Genomic DNA, 20405 nt, shown 5'->3' with positions numbered 1-20405 from the left:
ATAAATGTCGATATATTGTTTTTAACCGTGAAAAGACACAATAAAATATAATAAATATAACAACCTATATTAACCAAACCTTCTCTTTGCGTATTTTTGCTGTAAAAAGATATGCCTTTATTATCATGTTTATATATATTTATTAATATTTAATAAATATGATTGTAAAAATTATAATATAATTTTTATAATCGTGAAACATATTAATGAAGCGAAATAACACATAAGAGAAATCATGATTTTATTCAATAAGTAATAATTATATATACGTATTATATTTTACAAATATTCACTACAAAATTTGTAATTATTTAAATATTTTATTTAATTATTGTACCGAAAAATTAAGAATGTCAATGAAAGCTAAACCGAACACAGGTTTTTGGATGTAGACTGTAGTATATTTCTTCAATGATTACATAAAATATTGTGATACGTTTCGGCACTACTGGTACCTCTTCAGCCACTTAAGTCATTAAATCTTAATAATTATTTAAATATTTTTATGCACAAAAAAAAATGCACTTGTATTGCAAACAGATTATAAATATTGAATGAAAATGATATTTAAAGACCTCTGAAAACATATTCACTAAATTCTCTTAAAGACACCTTTTGCTACGGTAGTTCAATATAATCAAAAAATATTGATGACATTGAATCGGTAATTTTATCAATACCTAATCTTGACTAATTAATCAGCCGATATTCCCCCAACATTGAATAATTCAATGCGTATCCCAACGCGTTTCCACAGAATATATTTATCCGATTATGGCGAATACGATTCGATGTCGCCGACATGGGATGCGATTAAAAAAAAATTTCCTTCTCGCGATATTAACACTTTATTATATATATCGACGACATTTTTTTTATATATCATCGATATTAACACTTTATTATATATCGACGACGACGGAGCAGCAACGGTAGCACGCGCGGACTCATCCAGCCATAGTAAAACTCACTATGCCGGCATAATAATGGTCCATTAATTAATATTTATGCCCCTGCCCACGTGGCCATGACGCTTCCTTTGCGTATATATTAATTCTAGTGCGGTTGCATCCGCATTATTCACGCTCCGCGCCTTATTAAAGCTGCGAGGAAAAAAAGAGAAATAGAGACTCGGTTTCGTTTTTATTGGAGTAGCTACGTCTTCTCCCCTTCTCCCCCTCCCTCTCTCTCTCTCTCTCTCTCATCTCGTATTTAATAACCTTCGTTTTGTCGATGCGGATCTCCGCCCGAAATAACTTCATTCCGCGACTGCTAACACGATCCCCACTCCCTTCGATCGTAATTATCGATTCGGCTACTCCTCGACGAAAGTCTCTTTAAAGAAAACGTCTTGATAGGGTTTTACTTTTTTTTTTTTTTTTTTTTATAAAAGATTGAGACACAGAATATAAAATTAAGAGTATATATCTACGCATTTTTTAAAAAAGTAAAATATTTTGAAGATGGAGATGCGAAAAAATTGGGTTTTTTATTAGGAAAAAAAATTTAGGATTTTTTGGATTATTTTTTTAATGTAATAAAAAAATGAAAGCTTTTAAATTTTTTTTAAATTATTTTTTTTCGAAAATAATTTCAATCCATAAATGAGACTTTTGCGGCAAATTAGTTTTTAGTTCATGCTTACATTTGTGAATTGTGAACGGAGGAAGCTTATTAATAAAGATGTTAAGAAAATACATATATAAAAAAAAAATTATGAAAAAGAATATTTTAGAATAAACCATATTTCATGAAAAACGAAAAGCATTTGGTTTTTTTTGACATTTCTATTTCGAGATTTAACATTTACTCGAATCTAAATTAAATTATTCTTCTTCAGTTCGCTGTCTACAATTTGGACAAAATGCCTCCTAAAATTCTGCGTGATTAAAAAATCGAAGAGACCAAATATTTTTTTTTTTTTTTTTTATTAAAGTTAAACACGATTAGTTTTATACGCAGAATCTAATTGTGCGGAAATTCACTTGCAGCCGTCGATCGAGATAATGAGCGCGTTCCAGGTATATATTACATAATATACAACATAGCGAATCCCACGCGTGTACGCGGCAATTATGCGTTCGCCGGTATCTGTGCGTGCCAGATATAAAAAAGCGCACATGTGCGTGTTCGATTGATCATCGCGCCGTGACGTGCGCTAATTCCCTCGGATTTTTTTTTTTTTTTTTTTTACGAGCTCCTGTTCTTGCTTGTGAAAACGGATACATAAACCATTCGAGGAAACATAAACTTTCGCGCTGTACAAGTGATGACAAAAAGAATGTAAAGAATCTTTTCTTCAGAATTGCAGATATGCAAATGCCATGTGTCGGAACTTGATGGTAAAAGATAAAATAAAAAATCTACTCTCTTAATTAAAACTGAGCTGACATCATTTATGAGAAAATATAAATAAGAACAGTTATTTTTAGAAATTTCTGTTATATTGAATATTAAAAAATATCCTAATAGTTCCGTCGAAACATCTGTGAACAAAGATTCATTTCGAGATAACACGATCGTAAAATATGGCTCATTCCATGAGCGCGCACACTTTCCGTTTCAACTAGTCTAGTCCCGATGTGTAAATGCATACTTTATTATACGAAGCTACGACTACGAAGAAAACGAAAGGGGTTCCGCCGAGAGAGAATAACAGATAACGAATTAGCTGGGCGAGCGAAACTTCAGGATTTACGGGCAGATGGAGAAATAACTGTTGTCCAGAAAAAAAAATGTAAAACCGAGCAAGGTGATAATTAACAAAGTGATTAAAACCTAATTTAAGGATGTTTAATACCTATTTTTAAAAATATAGAAATTTAATAAAATTTGCACAGATTGTTTTGATACATGTTCAGAAACTTATAAAAAAACCTAGAGTTGATTCACTGAAGCAATCAAAAGTTATAAGGATTTTAAATTGCAATGAATTTACCCGTCGATATTATTATAAATATAATTATTTTGTGGAGCTAATTATAAGTAAAAGTATTAATATAATTATTTATATAAATAAGTATAAATATAACTATTTCTGTCCTTTTTAGCTGTTAAATTGATACGATTACAGATTTTCTATCCTATAAAAAACCTGTGATCGTGTCGCGATTTAATAGCTAAAATAGATAGAAATAATAATAGGAATTTATTCAAAATTTGCAAAAGTATAGTTTAAATATAGAGGAAATATTTGGTCATATAATTTTGGTCAAGTACTGATTAGTTTAAAAGATATTGAATATAATTTTCTCAATTTTGTCCTGTTATCCGAGATGACATATTATTTATTGTGAAAACGTGGCAACATAACATTCAGCTGAGCCTTCTTTTGACATTTTAAATAATCTATTTTTTCATCTGAAGAAGCCTCTATATACAACGTGTAAGCGAGAAGCAACTAGGCCTCATATGTCAATTTGCAATTTGATTAACTTATGAAAAATTACCACGATGCCACATTTCTTTCTTCTCGGAGAAATGACAAATTGTTAAAATTATCAAAGAAATAGTTCAAAATCTTCTATATTTTGCCATTATTCACTATTATAATTTTTATTCTGACATTTTAAATTACTCTGTACAAGTAAATTCTTTTATTTTTATAATTCAAATTTTGTACTGTAATGTTGAAATCGAGCTACCGTCGATGATAAAAGTTTCTCATTATAATTTAAGAAACACGAAAATTCTCCAAAAAGAGCAACAGAAGTTCGAAAATACATTTCTACACTCTAGCTATGAATAAATAATAAGATTTTATTTGCAATCTTTATAATAATCATATACTAAGATATATGAGAAAAGTATATATTCGTCAATTTCGATTACTTTTTGCTCCGATTGTAGGTGCTAAACATCCTTAAGACTTTCGTTAGTTATTTTGTGTTAATTGATATCTCATACATTTGTCTTCTCTCAGTTTTACTCACACACTTACGTATTTCTTTATGTATGTACGAGTCGGACATCATATCAGCTGACAGCTGTCATATCGCTCCGCCCTTTGTTGCTACCAGCGCTTATCCATCATCGCTCACACAATTTAATGTACCAAATTATACAATAAAGATTATTATTATTAAAAATTAATTAATATTAAATTTATTATTATTATTATTATTAGCTTAAAGATTATTATTATGAATTATTACGTTGTCTCTCTTTTATGTTATCTGTTTTACAACAGTTTTATTTATAAAAATAATTTACTATTAAGAAATTATTGCATTAAAATAATATGTGTGTGTATAAATTATATATCAATAGAATTATTTTACCCTACGTTTTTCTATATCACACTTTTTCTTCTTCATAATTCGCACTTGTTACTTTCTTGTAGAACAGCATGGAATAATTTGTAAAGATAACTGCATGTTACCGTCATGCTGTACGCACTTGCAAACACGGAGAAACGATATATTTCGTAAAAATGTGTTCCCGCCATAATATATGTATATTTGCAGCGCGTTAAAGATACTGGCATTTCGCTGATCTCGTATTCTCATTAAATACATTTCCACCGATCGTAATCCATCAGCAACGTTGATACGACATTTCGTTTCATCATTAATCACGCGTCTTTTTCAATCAGCCTTCGGTGAGACTGTCAAGTACCATAAAGTATAATACCTTATGCATCCCTCACTGTCTCCTGCACATGTTGCAGCCGCGACAGAGAGCCGCAATTATGGGCGACTTAACGAGCGTCATTCTTTGATCGTGCCAATTGAAACCTCGCTTTCCCCTCATTCACGTTGAATCCGAAGAGCTAAATCGAGCGAGGGCGGTAGGAGGAGGGGGGGGGAGGGGGAAGGGGGAAGAGTCCTACCGATGAAAGCCCTAACCGTGACTTAATAATACCCCCCCCATATGGCGAGCACCCGTTAAGTGAGCAACTCACGCATCTCGAGACCTTACGATTAAGCTTACGTTTTAATGGCCGGCACGTGAAATCTCGTTGATTCATCAAAGCTACCAGAAGAGCGAACGCGCGTGCTCGCAGAGAGACTTGCGAAACTAACTCGAACCGGCGGTGTTCTTATGCTTGGGCGCGTGATTAATTAATCGCCGTCAGTTAATCAATTCACGACGGTACTTTGCAAGCAGGAACGACGAAAGGGCAGGAGAAAAAGTTTTGCGCGAAAGGTGGATGCAATCTCGGTAGATAAATTTGTTTAGAAGATGACTTGTTAGATAAAGCAAGTAAATTGATTCTCAGTAAAATGATGATGTTTATAGCTGCCATATTTTTATCTCGTCCTTTATGAATGCAAAAACCTATTCAATTTTCGCGAAATATTTCCCTCGTAACATCATAATAACGTGATTAAATATTCAAATCGCTAAATGAAATGCACTCAAAGACAGGGCAAAATATAAAAGCTGATAAATCGTAGATTAAAAAATATCCCACTAAATAAAACACATTAAAATTTAAAATATAAATATTCTGCGTAATACGGAGATATTTCATATTTTTCTCGTAAATAAATTTTCAAAGAATTTCTCATACGTATAAATGTAAAATATTCTCGCATATCTTATTTTATTATTTTTAAAAAATCTGATTTTTTTTAAATTCTTCATGAATTTAAATTAAGAAAAATTCCTAAAATTGTCTAGAAAATTATAAGAATTTTTTTTTTCATTACGATTGTCTCCGCCGTGATTCATTCAATACTTATCTTTCATATAAACGCATACAATTTTCGCTAAATAGTTTTTCATTCTTTCTCTCATACATTTCGCGTCATCTCTTTGAGACCCCTCGACATCTTTATGCGAGCTTCATCACGATTGAAACGTCTCGTTAGCTGTCCCATGTGTAAAATAATGCGCGCGCCGCGCGTCAGTGAAATTCCGTAGTGCAACAAGACCAAGATTAAGCCTTGCAATGGGTCGGGGTTAATAGCATGTCACGAGAACCTGGGCGCTTTCCTTCCCGTAAACTCGCGCGCGCGCGCGGAAAGAACGTCGTAATAACTCTGGTAATTAATCCATCACCGAGGTAGCCAACTTTGTAATTACTCACCGTAAATCACAATTTTGTAATTACTTGGTACCGGTCGTTGCATGCGTATCCCGGAGCCCGATATCGCGCGAGTAAACGAAATCAATCATCGAGTTTTCGAAGGCCCGTCGATACGATCTTTAATTCCCCCCTCCCCTCTCTCAGTCTCTCTCTCTCTCTCTCTCTCTCTCTCTCTCTCTCTCTCTCTCGTTGCGGTAGATTTTTCCGATGCGGCGCAGTAATAATGAACATGTAATTACACGAGAGCAGATGAGCACGTTTTTTTGTAGGATTTTTTTCGTCCTGCAACTATATAATTCATATTTAACTACGTATAATCGCGATGTTGTAAGAACTACTCATTGAAATATTGAAGAAAGAATTTCGGCCCGCCAAAGGGTCAATTTACATCATCATTGTTACTGCCTAATGGCAATTTCATCCTCGCGAACGCGAAAGTGTCAAAGGTAGACTTTCTATTTTCCGTTATTTAAAGCATAAAAAATAGAAATCGTGAGAAATTTCGTGGTAAACAAGTAATTTGTTGAATCATTAAAATATATATCCAAGAGAGATTATATATAGATACTCGGCTGACTAAAGGCAACATTTAATGATTAATTAGTAAAATTCTAATTATAGATATAAACGATACACTTTGTTAGATATAAAATATAACGCGCGATAATGATGCCGAGATTAATAATGACAGCGAAGAGTAAGCGTGACGCTATTCTATCATGTAATAACAGAATAATAATTGTATTAAAATATAATTATAAAATTGTAATATATATATATATATATATTTTATTTCACAATAATTTTGATATTAATTTTATTTTAATGTTTATGAAAAATTGTACAATTATATAATTTTTATATATACATGAAGAAAGCAATTTTTTATAGTTGTCATTAAATGATAAAATATAATTGTTATTACGAGCTTAATATCGTGAAACACTTTCAGCATTCGCTAAATAAAGTCATCCATTCCTCACAATTATCTTGACTGACTTTGACCTCATGTACCTCGTGATCCATTAATATCAGATTTTGTAATCACACTTGAATCGATTACGGCTTATTACGTATAATTCCACTGAAGATACCGACGACAAAATTTATATAGAATTATCCTCGCTCTCAGCTTGCCACTTATTAATAATAAGTCATTAAACTCGCAAGGTAAGTAAGATGCCATTACGCCTCTTCGTCAATTATATCGAGCACGCAATTAAGTCGCTGGCCTAATGAGTGAAAGCATTTCCGTTACTTCTGGCAATCGATGATAAAAAGGCAGGAATTCTTTTTCCGATATAGTTCCTATGCTGTCCTCCTAATCCGAATTGAAGTGATGACCTGGATTGTACAGGATACATAATTTATTCGAGCTTCCAGAATCGCGGGTCTGGCGCTTCAGCAACACGCACGCACAGGATGACAAATTGCGTCGGTGAACGCTTAATATGAAGCAGGAATCGACTACCAGAAGTCGGTATCCGATGAATAATAACCGTTGAAAATTATGCCGCGGTGCCTGGACTTTTTTTTCGAATCCCATAAATCTCCGAGAGTACGAGGGTCGGGTCAGCGATACCTCACACTCCGTCATCTGACGTATCTTAAAGAAGACATATTGTCACGCGCGATAAAATCGCCGAATATATAATATGATGCGAAACATACGTGGCAAGCGCGATAATGATCCCGTGACGTAGCAGATGTCGTTTCGAATCCAGTAAGGATAATGATCTCTCATTTAGCGAGGTACTTTGACGTATAAAAAACAAGGAAGATTAGGCAAGCCATTAATTATAAGGATAAATATCGCCGTGATTTTATAATATCGCGAATGCAATAAAAATTACAGAAAAAGTACCTACTTTATGTATATATATGTATACTTCTTTGGTGGGTATAAAATATGATATAAGATTTAATGCAGCACGCAAAGTTGATTAAAAATAATATACACATGCTAATGTTAGTAAATTAATTAAGTTATAATAGTAATAATAAGTTTTAATAAAAGTAATATAGATTTTTATTGATTCGAAAAATCTTACGTCACTTTTTTACGTATCGCTAATTGTGACATTTAATTTTCTTTTTTTTAGCTGTTAAAGATTAAAAATTGTCAAACATAATTGATCATTTATTTTAAATATGTCTTAAAAAATGCTTTTTAATTATTTTTAAAAAAATACAAAAAAAAGGAAATTATAAAAATGATTTATTTTTTATTCAAATAAATTAAAAATGCAACATAGTAAATATTTTTAAAAATTTTTGGACAAGATTATAATTAATTATCAAATATTTTTGTAAATATTTTACAAGTATATATATATATAAGATATTTAATTTTAGAAGCAAAATAATATAAGGATATATTTATAAGAAGGAGGAACAATAACATTCTTCAAGATAAATAGATCATCTTTTAATTTGAGTGACTATTCAAATAGTTGATCGCCATCTACTTTCATGTTTTCAAAAGATGATGAAAGTAATATCCGCGTATCATCTTCTTTTCCAATCTGACAAGCGATAAATTTATATTCAAGCTTTTGACTTCTTATTGCAATCAATATGTTTGTGTCAGAAAAATTTAAATCGAACGTATTAAATGAATCGAATGTAATCCGCGCGATGTGAATTGTTCTGGTGTCTTTTTATTTCTTCAGAATTGCCAATTATAGTTCTCGCATAGAAATCAGCAGAGAATAACTTTGTACGAGTTTACGCACCGAAAAGAAATAACGTATCATGATTAATGCAAAAATGCGTGAGGTTGTCTGATTTAGTCCTTGTAAAAATGTGACGCTTCCACGATTTCGCGATAAAACTACGATGATGAAATATGATTCTAATTAGGAACTTTCCAAGTCTCCCTAAGGGCTACTGTAAAATTTCGTAAGTATAACGAATATGAAATAAAGCGTAAGAAGTTAATTATCATAACTTAATTAAACTTATACTGTTAATTAGCAATAAAATGGTCTGTTTTAGATAAAAGAGTCTAATTGCCAAAATGATATCCCAGCATATTGTGTCAGTTAATTTTACATTTTATTTTATAAATAAAATAAAATGACAAAAAATATATTTAGTGCTTGTAATAAAATTTATATTAATAAAATACTTTCCTTTCTAAAGTAATTCAAAAAAACTGTCCCGTGACAATTTAAATAAAATTCAACACATCTTTTATTCAAAATTAAGGATGTTTAGTACCTATTTTTAAAAATATAGAAATTTAATCAAATTTGCACAGATTGTTCTGATACATGTTCAGAGACTTATAAAAAAATCTAGAGTTGATTCACTGAAGCAATCAAAAGTTATAAGGATTTTAAATTGCAATGAATTTACCCGTCGATATTATTATAAATATAATTATTTTGTGGAGCTAATTATAAGTAAAAGTATTAATATAATTATTTATATAAATAAGTATAAATATAACTATTTCTGTCCTTTTTAGCCGTTAAATTGATACGATTACAGATTTTCTATCTTATAAAAAACCTGTGATCGTGTCGCGATTTAATAGCTAAAATAGATAGAAATAATAATAGGAATTTATTCAAAAATTTGCAAAAGTATAGTTTAAATATAGAGGAAATATTTGATCACATAATTTTGGTCAAGTACTGACTAGTTTAAAAGATATTGAATATAATTTTCTCAATTTCGTCCTATTATCCGAGATGACATATTATTTATTGTGAAAACGTGGCAACATAACATTCAGCTGAGCCTTCTTTTGACATTTTAAATAATCTATTTTTTCATCTGAAGAAGCCTCTATATACAACGTGTAAGCGAGAAGCAACTAGGCCTTGTATGTCAATTTGCAATTTGACCAACTTATGAAAAATTACCATGTTGCCACATTTCTTTCTTCTCGGAGAAATGACAAATTATTAAAATTATCAAAAAAATAGTTCAAAATCTTCTATATTTTGTCATTATTCACTATTACATATTTTATTCTGACATTTTAAATTACTCTGTACGAGTAAATTCTTTTATTTTTATAATTCAAATTTTGTGCTGTAATATTGAAATCGAGGTATCGTCAATGATCAAAGTTTCTCATTATAATTTAAGAAACACGAAAATTCTCCGAAAAAAAGCAACAGAAGTTCGAAAATACACTCTAGCTATGAATAAATAATAAAATTTTATTTGCAATCTTTATAATAATCATATACTAAGATATATGAGAAAAGTATTATATATTCGTCAATTTCGACTACTTTTTGCTCCGATTATAGGTGCTAAACATCCTTAAATTTGTTCTTCGTACAATGTTTTAAAATTAAAATTAAATTCAATTTGCATAATTTGAGAAACAAATCGGCTCAAATAATCAATCTATTACCGTAAAAGTATCACAATACATCTCTTGTAGCGAGACAGTCTGACAAGGCCCCCCTCTGCCCCCTCGCCCCGATAATAAACGCCAGTTTTGCCGTAAGCGATCAAGCGCAAAGTAAAAAAATCACAAAGCCATGGAATGCACGTCGTACTCTATCGCATCGGCCAAGACGAGAGATAGAGAGAGAGAGTTTGAGATGCGCTTTTCTGTGTCGCTTTTTTACGGTCCCGCGAATTCCCACGAAAAGACCGTGAAATCTATTCAAGAGTATATATATATATATATACGCTCCGTGCGTTCAGAATCGCGCAAGACAAAAGATACGGATACTCCGGACGATAAATCGTCAGCGATCGTTACAATGTTTCCCCGTTGGGTGTCCCCCTGGAATAAAAGAAACGCGTTGCAAATGCAATCTCGGCGTAAAAAAGATTTCTCCTGGAAAAGGAATAAGGAGCAACGGGGAACCACGCGAGACATCCATAACAAGGGGCCTTTAAATTCGGCTAATTGCGTGCCTCGCGATAAATTAGTATACGATTCGACCGGCGGCATCGATTGATGGATGGACGCCCGGTATTCGTGAGCAGAAGGTGGGTTTTCGTGTTATACGTGATGCGCGGACGCAGTCGCATTTAAAATTAAAGGAGGAGAGAGAGAGAGAGAGAGGAGCTGGCGCGAAAACGGAGACACGCCACGGTGGTTGGGAGAGAAAGGAAGGAAAAAAGCTCGAGGGATCAACGGAACCGTGGCAGCTGGCGATTTTAACGAGGTCCTTGGCGGAGAGCGATTCGCTGGCCAAAAATTTGATTGCGGGTTCAAGAGAGAACGACAGCCGTTCGCGACCAACCGCCTTTAACTGTTCTCTCTCTTATGCCTGCCTCCTTTCTCGGACGATTAACATTTTTCGGCAAAAATAACCGCCATTCGACGCGCGCTGACGTTTATACTTTATATGGTCGCGAAGAGCTTAATGCATGGACATGTGTGCGCGCGTAGGTACTTGATAAAAGTAAATCGAGGATAATTTGGAAACTACGCATATTCGGGTAAGTACACAGGATGACGTGAAATTACCGCATTACAGCAAATATGATGGATTACAGATTTCTTTCAAAATGCGGAGAGAGAGGGGGAGGAATTATAGCCCTTTCCTTAAATTATATGTATATGAATATTTTTATCAGCTTGCCTGATCTTTCTCCAAGATTATTGAATACTACTCGTAATGATAAAACACTTATAAACAGCTTAAGTCGAAATGAACTAATGATACCATAGGAAATTTGGAAAAGACGAGAGCGGAATAAGAAATTTAAATGAAATATACCAATAGATATATATCGTTAATTACAGATTTGTGAATTTTATTGAAATTTATGTTTGCTGCATTAAAAAAAATGCTATAAACATTGTAAAAAGTAAATGCAGACAAAGTGTCTAGAATTTTCCTACAGACACCCTGCCAAATTTTCAGAAGAGTGATTTAATTCTGACACTCTTTTGCACCTTCAGAAAAATAACTCTGATGATTAAGATTTTCTAAAATTATTTTCAGACGCTCAGATCTGAAAGTTTAGAAAAAAATGTGTCTAAATTCTTATGCAATTTTCACTGTAAAAAATAACTGCGAACAAAGTGTCTAGAATTTTCTTCCAGATACATTAAATTTTTAGACTGAATTTTCAACATTTTTAATTTTCAGAAAAAATGACTTTAATGATTAAGATGGATTTTTTAAAATTACTTTCAGACATTCAGATCTGCAAATTTAGAAAAAAATGTGTCTAAATTCTTGTGCAATTTTCACTGTAAAAAATAACTGCAGACAAAGTGTCTAGAATTTTCTTTTCGATAATTGCTTTTTCATTTTGCAAAGAACAAAATCGACGGTGTATCATAAAAGAATTCTTTCACCCCACTTTACCCGATCTTTTCCAAATAAATTATTAAATATTATAAATTATAAATATTAAATATAAATATTAAATATTTGTATATAATAGTTTAAGTCGAAACAAACCAATTTGTAACACTATAAAAAAATTAATAATATTAAGAAATTAAAAAAAAAAACAAGATAAACGAAAAATATAAATAAAATATATCAATATAGATTCATATTGTTAATTATATATTTATAATTAACTACTTTTATTAGGCAAACAATCTGACAAACTTTCGATTTCAATAATTACGTTTATCGAGGAGATATATCAAGAACGATATTACATTGTAAGAACGGACGGAAAATGAACGAAAAGGAGCAAAAAGTGATCGTGATCGAGGGAATTGGAGCATAGACGCGAGACGGCCATCTGTTCTATCGGACTAAAGGAAGCACGATTATACCTTGTTCTTCAGCTGAGATCACGACCTGGTACCACAATATATATCTCATCTTGTTCCACGAGAATAAAGTGGGTGTGTACGTAGACAAGTTTCCCGAGCTCTACATGGCCTTGCAAGGCCATTTCTACGCAATCGGAAATCAGAAGTTGTTCCCACATTCGTCGCGAGAAAAAAAGTTTACGAACTGGTAAAAATACGACATCATCGTAAACCTTTCAAGAATCTGTTGTAGTTAGCGCAAAGTGTGTTATTTTAAAACGGATTTAAGATACGCTAATTAAGCAAAGATTGGATGACTGATAGAATACTTGGTATTCGATACAACCCCGGGTATCGACACACTTGTCATCGTCATCGATCCGGTTTCGAAATAATTACTAAAGAGATTTTTGCGCAGTATCTCTATTCCTTTCTTCTTCGCTCTATTCAGAATAATAGCCTAATAAAGTACGACCTACTTCATTTGATAATTAAGAATCACAATGAAATATAAAAGTCCGAATGTAAAAGAAACGTTAAAAAATGTATATATACAGCAGACAAACAATTGAACTGGTTTTATAAGTTCAGCCAATGCAGGTGCGTATTGAATTTCTAGAATTAATATTAAAATCCACCAGCAAAAATTATTTATTATTTATTTATAAATTTGAAAATATATTGATATAAAATTTTAAAAATATATATATTTATAAATTATCTTTTAAATATATATTTTTTAATTAATAAATAAACAAAGTACAAGTTTAAAATTAATTTTAAAATCCACCAGCAAAAATTACTTATTATTTATTTATAAATTTGAAAATATATTTATATAAAACTTTTAAAATATACATATATTTTTTTATTTTATAATATATTTTAAATATATATATTTTTAAATTATCTTTTAAATATATATTTTTTAATTAATAAATAAACAAAATACAACGCAACAACTGTGTTATCATGTTATACAAGTTTCGAAAAATTAAAATTATACGTTTAAAGAGCCATCGAAAATGAATATTACTGTTATAGCCTTAACGTTGTTTTACGCTGTTACAGCGAGATAAGTTTGAAGAGTGACAACCAGAATTTTGAAATCAAGAATTTTACAATCATCGATCAAGCGTATATGCTATACAATTCTCTAAATGTCTCAAGGAAGAAGTTCTAAATCAATCAAAGAGCAAATCAATCGAACATTCGAAGAAGAGATTTATGTACGTCCATATCTTACAAGAGAGATAATTATCCATCCCGATATATGTACAATATTTAAATTAAAGTACGTTAATTAAGCTATAAATTATTTAAGTTTTTTTAGCATCCTGATATATAAAAATGCTATTAAAATTATGAAAAAATTACTCAACGAAAATATGTATTATTTTATTTTTCATCTTTGTCTAAGAAAACCCCGCTGCATAAAATTCAAATTGAAGTTACATTCAAGATTTTATGAGATCTTTGAAGCAAACTAAATAGGCATAGAAAAGATTAATGTCACTTGCTTAAATTAAACAGATAGTCTGAATAAAAGAAACAAAGCGGCTGATTTACTGCAACAATTATTGTCTAACTCGATAAAAATTTTTGTATATTATTCGCTAACTTTAAATATGTTTTCAAAAATTTATTTATTATATATATATATATTAAACTTTTTTTAAAAAAAAAATATTTTAAAAAATGTATATATTGGAAGAACATTGCATGATAGTAAAAGAAATTCTTGCTGTTAGCCTTGAACCGGGCCACCAATTGGAATCAAAACGGTTTTGAATGATCGGAATAATCACTCGAAATTTCGCCAACTGATACGAAATAATGAGTGCGCAATATTTCGAAATGATTGATAACGGTATCGTAATTGGAGACGATCAATCGCATGTCAATCTGGAAGCGCAAATTGTGATGGTAAGTTCTAATTATTGTCGGTAGCTCACCATATATGCAGAAGACTTACAAATTTCAATTGTACACATGCGGCTGATATATGTTTATACGAAATAATAAATAATTTTAGAGCTTACAGACACACTGTCCAAATTTTCAGACAGAATTTGCAGAAAGTGTCTGACTTTTCAGATATTTTTTTTATCTTTTACAAAAATAATTCTAAAAATTGCTTAAGAATTCAGACACATTTTTGTCTAAATTTTCAGATCCAAGTGTTTCAAATAATTTCATGCAACCATCTTAATCTCCCGAGTTATTTTTCTGAAAGTTTAGAAGAATGTCTGAAAATTTAGACAGAGTGTCTGAAATTTTCTTATAGACACACTGTCCAAATTTGCAGAAAGTGTCTGACTTTTCAGATATTTTTTTTATCTTTTACAAAAATAATTCTAAGAAATTGCTTCAGAATTCAGACACATTTTTGTCTAAATTTTCAGATCCAAGTGTTTCAAATAATTTCATACAACCATCTTAATCTCCCGAGTTATTTTTCTGAAAGTTTAGAAGAATGTCTGAAAATTTAGACAGAGTGTCTGAAATTTTCTTACAGACACACTGTCCAAATTTTCAGAAGAGTGTCTGAATTTTCAGACTTTTTTTATCTTTCAGAAAAATAACTCTAACAATTGAGACAGATTGTCTGAAATTATTTTCAGACACCCAGAGCTGAAAGTTCAGACAAAAATGTACCTGAATTCTAGGCAATTTTATATATATATAAATTTTTTTATATACATGTAAAATATACGCTGTAAAAAATTGCCCAAGTTAAATATATACCTCTGTCAAATATGTATAAAGTTGACGATAAATAAAGTACTATTTTGCAGCGACTTTTATTTTCCCAGTATAATATATATCTCGAGGACATAGGTCAGAAAAATCTTGGAAGATGACTACCTAACACTAACCTGTTAAATGTCAGCTGGATGTGACAGGCCATGCGGTAAGTTTCATCAGCCGTTTTAGACACTACAGCCAGATGATCAATGATCTTTGCAGCACGTGGACGACGTTTGTCAGGAACGATAATGAGCGCGGGTTGCAGTTTCTTTTAGATTCAGCATCTCAACAGTTACGCCGGTTAATTTTCAGATTTAATTCACATGTTCCTTCACAATTTTTCTATTAATTGTCAATAGTCCAACACACTAGTCAATTAACGGTATCTTAACACGAACGTGATTCTATAAAAGCTACTTTACATCGCGACATTTATCTTCAAATACTCGTTTAATGTTTACGTGTAAGTCTTTGAAAACAGCATGAAAGATGAATTATACGTTGCACTTTTCGACGAGAAAATATTCAATTACAATAGCAGGATTTGTACATTTTCCGCGAAATACGAAAAAGTTGCGTTTCGTTGACATAATCGAACATTTATGGCTGAACTTTGTCCAAAAGGCGAACTGATTTGACGATGAAAAATAGATTATTCTTGCAAAGTACTTTTCTTCTTTTCTTCTATTTTTATTTGTATAAGAGTTTAAATAGATCCAAGATGTATGAATATATTACGTCAAATTGTAGTAAAATATCAGGTCTCCTTCGTATAAAAAGAGTACAAATTATTTCGTGAAAAGAATTATCCTTTCTATTTTTAATGCTTGTTGAAAATTTTTTTATGTAAACATAGCAATTCGGATCTCCTTTTATTCCTTCTCTCGCTAAAGAAAGCAATAATCTCGATACGATACGATGATAATTTTCAATAAAATTCAAAATACATCTCTCAACAGATTTGGCTCTTTTTCTATTTTACCGGATCCATCACGCTTCCGTTTCAATATCAGCACGCTCTTCTCAAATCTCTTTTCTTCACTTCAATCCCCCATTATCGATGGCGCATGCGAGAATTTAGAAAATCACGCCGTCTCGTCCGAAGTTCTGCAGAATTTCGATCGGCGTGCGTGTGATCCATCAATTCCAAAGATCCATCTCCGTGATTGATTGCCGAGTTGCGATCCCGCGAAAAGGGTGGCGAAGGGATCGGAGCGCGAACGAGTAGTATTTTGACAGGACTTTGACAGGTGTCGCGTGGCGGGGTAGACCAAGAGAGAGACCAGTAGGATGAGTTTCGTGGTGGATCCGTGCAGCGTGATGGTCGGGTAGTTTGTGGCTGCGAGAGGCACCACACAAGAGAGGTGCCTACGACACGAAGCGCCGCCGCCGCCGTCTTCGTCCTTGCCAAGAGAACAGCTGTTTCTTCGTCGCTCTTCCGTCGTCTCTCGCTCGCTCCCGCGACTCCTTCCCTTCGCTCTTCCGTGGCTCTCGCGCCACTCTTGCTCTCCGGCCTCCTCTTCTAACCGCGCTATTGCACACAGTTATTTCTCTCTCTCTCTTTCTCTCTCTCTTTCTGTCTCTGTCTCTCTCAGCGACTAGCAACGAGTCGTTTTTTCCTCGTCGCACCTGCGCCGGAGAGCGAGAGGAAGCACTTCCTTATTCCGGTGCGCGTTACGCGCATCGCGTCCGAGTCGGATACATGGGTCGAGGAAAGGTATTATTGAATTGCTCAATGATAGTCTCTTATTCAATTATTTTTAAATTGTCTTAAAATTCAGGTACACTGAATTTTTTTCTGGATGCCTAACTTTTAATTTTTGTGAAAAATAATTCTGACAGGTAGTCTGAAATTATTTTCAAAGACCTAATCTGAAAATTTAAATAAAAATGTGTCTAAATTCTTCGGTTTTTTTACAATGTATATTAAAAATTATCTTAATAATTAAAACAGTCATCAGAGTTATTTCTCTGAAAAGAATAGAATGTCTAAAAATTCAAACATTTTTCTAAAAATTCGGACAGTGTGTCCGTATGAAAATTTCAGACACTTTGCCTAAAGTGAATTGTTGCCATAAAACTGCAGACAATTTTTAGACATTTTTCTAAACTTTCAAAAAAATGACTGATGATTGAGACAGATTGTCTAAAATTACTTTTAGACACACAAATCTAAAAATTCAAATAAAAATGTGTCTAAATTCTTCGGTTTTTTATAATGTATATTAAAAATTACCTTAATGATTAAAACAATCATCAGAGTTATTTCTCTGAAAAGAAAAAATGTCTAAAAATTGAAACATTTTTCTAAAAATCTGTCTGAAAATTCGGACAGTGTGTCTCTATGAAATTTCAGATACTAAAGTAAATTATTGTAATAAACCTGCAGACAAAATATGAAGTTTTTTTTATAGCACATTATCCGAATTTTCAGAAAAGTGTCTGAATTTTTAGACATTTTTCTAAAAATTTAAAAAATGACTCTGATGATTACAACAGATTGTCTAAAATTACTTTTAGAATTATTTATTTTATATTAATCTAAAAATTCAGATAAAAATATATCTGAGTTCTTCGGCAATTTTTGATATGTATATGTTAAAAATGACTTTAATGCTCAGGACAATCATCAGTCATTTTTCTGAAAATTCAAACATTCTTCTAAAAATTCGAATAATTTGTAAAAAAATTTTTGACATTTTGCCTGAAGTAAATTATTACCATAAACTGCAAACAAAGTGTCTAAAGTTTTCTTACAGACACACTGTCCGAATTTTCCAACAAAATTTTCAGTAGGGTGTTTGAATTTTCAGACATTTTTCTGAAACTTAAAAATGACTCTGATTAAGAGAGATTGTCTAAAATTAGTTTCAGACTCTCAAACCTGAAAATTCCGACAAAAATGTATCTAAATTCTTAGATAATTGTTTACAGTGTGTGTTAAAAAAATTTGTCACTTTTTTCGAGGAAACAGCTGATCGGACAAACTTGTCAAAGTAGAATATGCAAATAGATTACATAGTGTGCTGTGAAAACACATTCGAAAGGAGGTCGACTTTCGCACGACTCGTGCCACCTTGACCGTGCTAGCTGGGAAAATAAATGTGACCATCTCGTCGTTCATGGATCGACACGTAACCATTCATCCAGCACGACAGAGCGTAACAAAGCATTCTTGCTCAGCCTTTCCAATCTGGATTAATTTGCATCAGTGATGAAATTTTCATCCTAATTGCAAAGTCCAGTGGCGTGAAGTGTTAATGTCGAATAATAAAAGTCTTAAATTTTGCTTCTTTAAAATGTACGCAAATTATCATTTATGTAAAACGTTTCGCTGGCTTTACAACACACTGTAAGGGTATATAAATTATTGTCAATCTCTTGCTGTTTATGCTTTGAATAAATATTAACAAGTTTCTTTGGGAATCATAAAATCTCAATGAAATTACATAATATTCGAGAAACTCAGTAATGTCTCATAAATCTGCCGAAATTTCCAGCTGCCCCTCGCGATACCCATAGAAGAAGGCAGTCGTGTTCATAAAATGAAATGACTGTACTCATCTCGTGCTAATTACAAGAATACTGGCACATACTTTAAAAATATTAACGTTATATGCATTTTTTTCTGTACTTTTCTTTGACACCTAATTTTTTTAAATATATGCAATGTAATTTGTTTTTTTTCTAACAAAATTTTCAGAAGAGTGTTTAAATTTTCAGACATTCTTCTAAACTTAAAAATGACTTCGATTAAGAGCGATTATCTAAAATTAGTTTCAAACACTCAGATCTGAAAATTCAGACAAAAATGTATCTGAATTCTTCGACAATTTTTACAGTGTGTCATATCTCTCTTAATGTTTACTTTAATTTCTTTTATACAATCATTTTACCTAAGCCTATCAAATAAAAACTATTACTTTTACTATAGGGACAATTAACCATAATCATTCGCAGCTTTAAAAAATTTAAAAAAAATTTTATGTCCGCCTATATATATATATATATATATATATATATATATATATATATATATATATATTAAACATACTGTATTTTTTCAAAAGATCTGACGAAAGTTCACCGGTGGACGTGTCATCGCAGCACGTCGTTTATGAGATTGCAATAAGACCTTAAAGTAATTACAACGTGCCCCCTGATAATTTCATGGGCGTTTTAATGACGTCTCCCCGTCCCGATCGCAACTTATGAATATTGACGTAAAATCAAATTCCACGGCCTGCGATAATATTGGCAGGCCATTTGAAGGGGAACAAGAGCGGGGGCGCAGAAGAAGCGTCAATGTTCGACGAGGGGGAGGGGGGGGCACCCGGGGCCCACCCGCCGTGCAATTAGAGGTACAGTTTTCATTCGTTTAACCGGCTATGCAGATGGCTTTCGTCAGTAGAGAGAGAAAGAGGGAAGGTAAGAATATATTGGTATACAAAAATCGGCCACCCGGAAAGTAATTAATGGATAATCGACCCTCCTCTCTTTCGCGAAAGCATTCCCGATATAACCCCGATAAACCGTGCGATGACTTTTCGTCGCTTTATTTCCCTCCCTAAAATTGATTGAAATTTAACGCCGTGATAACGTTCGTCGGATTTTAAGTCGGAATTTACCGGAATGCGATAAACGATGATCCCCCGCCCCCCTCCCCCATGTCAAAGGACGAGGGTCATTCGAATATGTAATATATAAAAAAAAAAAAAAAAAAAGATATTGGGGTCGCGGTCAAGCTTTAGGCTCATTGTCGGTCTCTTTGAAAAGATTTCTCGGGAAAGAGAGAGAGAGAAAGAGAGAATTATTTCGCAAGTGAATTTATTAGATTTGGATCAAACGCCTCGTAATAGTAAGCTTTAATCACAGTATTTTCGATCAATCAAAAAGGCTGCAATAAAAAAGAATTGT

The 20405-nt window shown here is 32.3% G+C and overlaps 1 protein-coding gene across 1 annotated transcript in view; it reads right to left on the bottom strand.

The window, feature by feature from the left end:
• The window catches only part of Sha (shavenoid), a 145822-nt gene extending 129005 nt beyond the window's left edge, over positions 1–16817 (bottom strand). Inside the window, exon 1 of the mRNA XM_072908159.1 lies at positions 15617–16817. The gene's annotated coding sequence lies outside the window, so the exon portion shown is untranslated. The remainder of the gene's footprint in view (positions 1–15616) is intronic.
• Positions 16818–20405: the final 3588 nt, after the last annotated feature.

The sequence above is a fragment of the Anoplolepis gracilipes genome, chromosome 16, assembly GCF_047496725.1.
Source record: "Anoplolepis gracilipes chromosome 16, ASM4749672v1, whole genome shotgun sequence".
NCBI lineage: Eukaryota > Metazoa > Arthropoda > Insecta > Hymenoptera > Formicidae > Anoplolepis > Anoplolepis gracilipes.
Note: the sequence above shows the minus strand (reverse complement) of the source record. Positions and strands in the feature narration are given on the sequence as shown.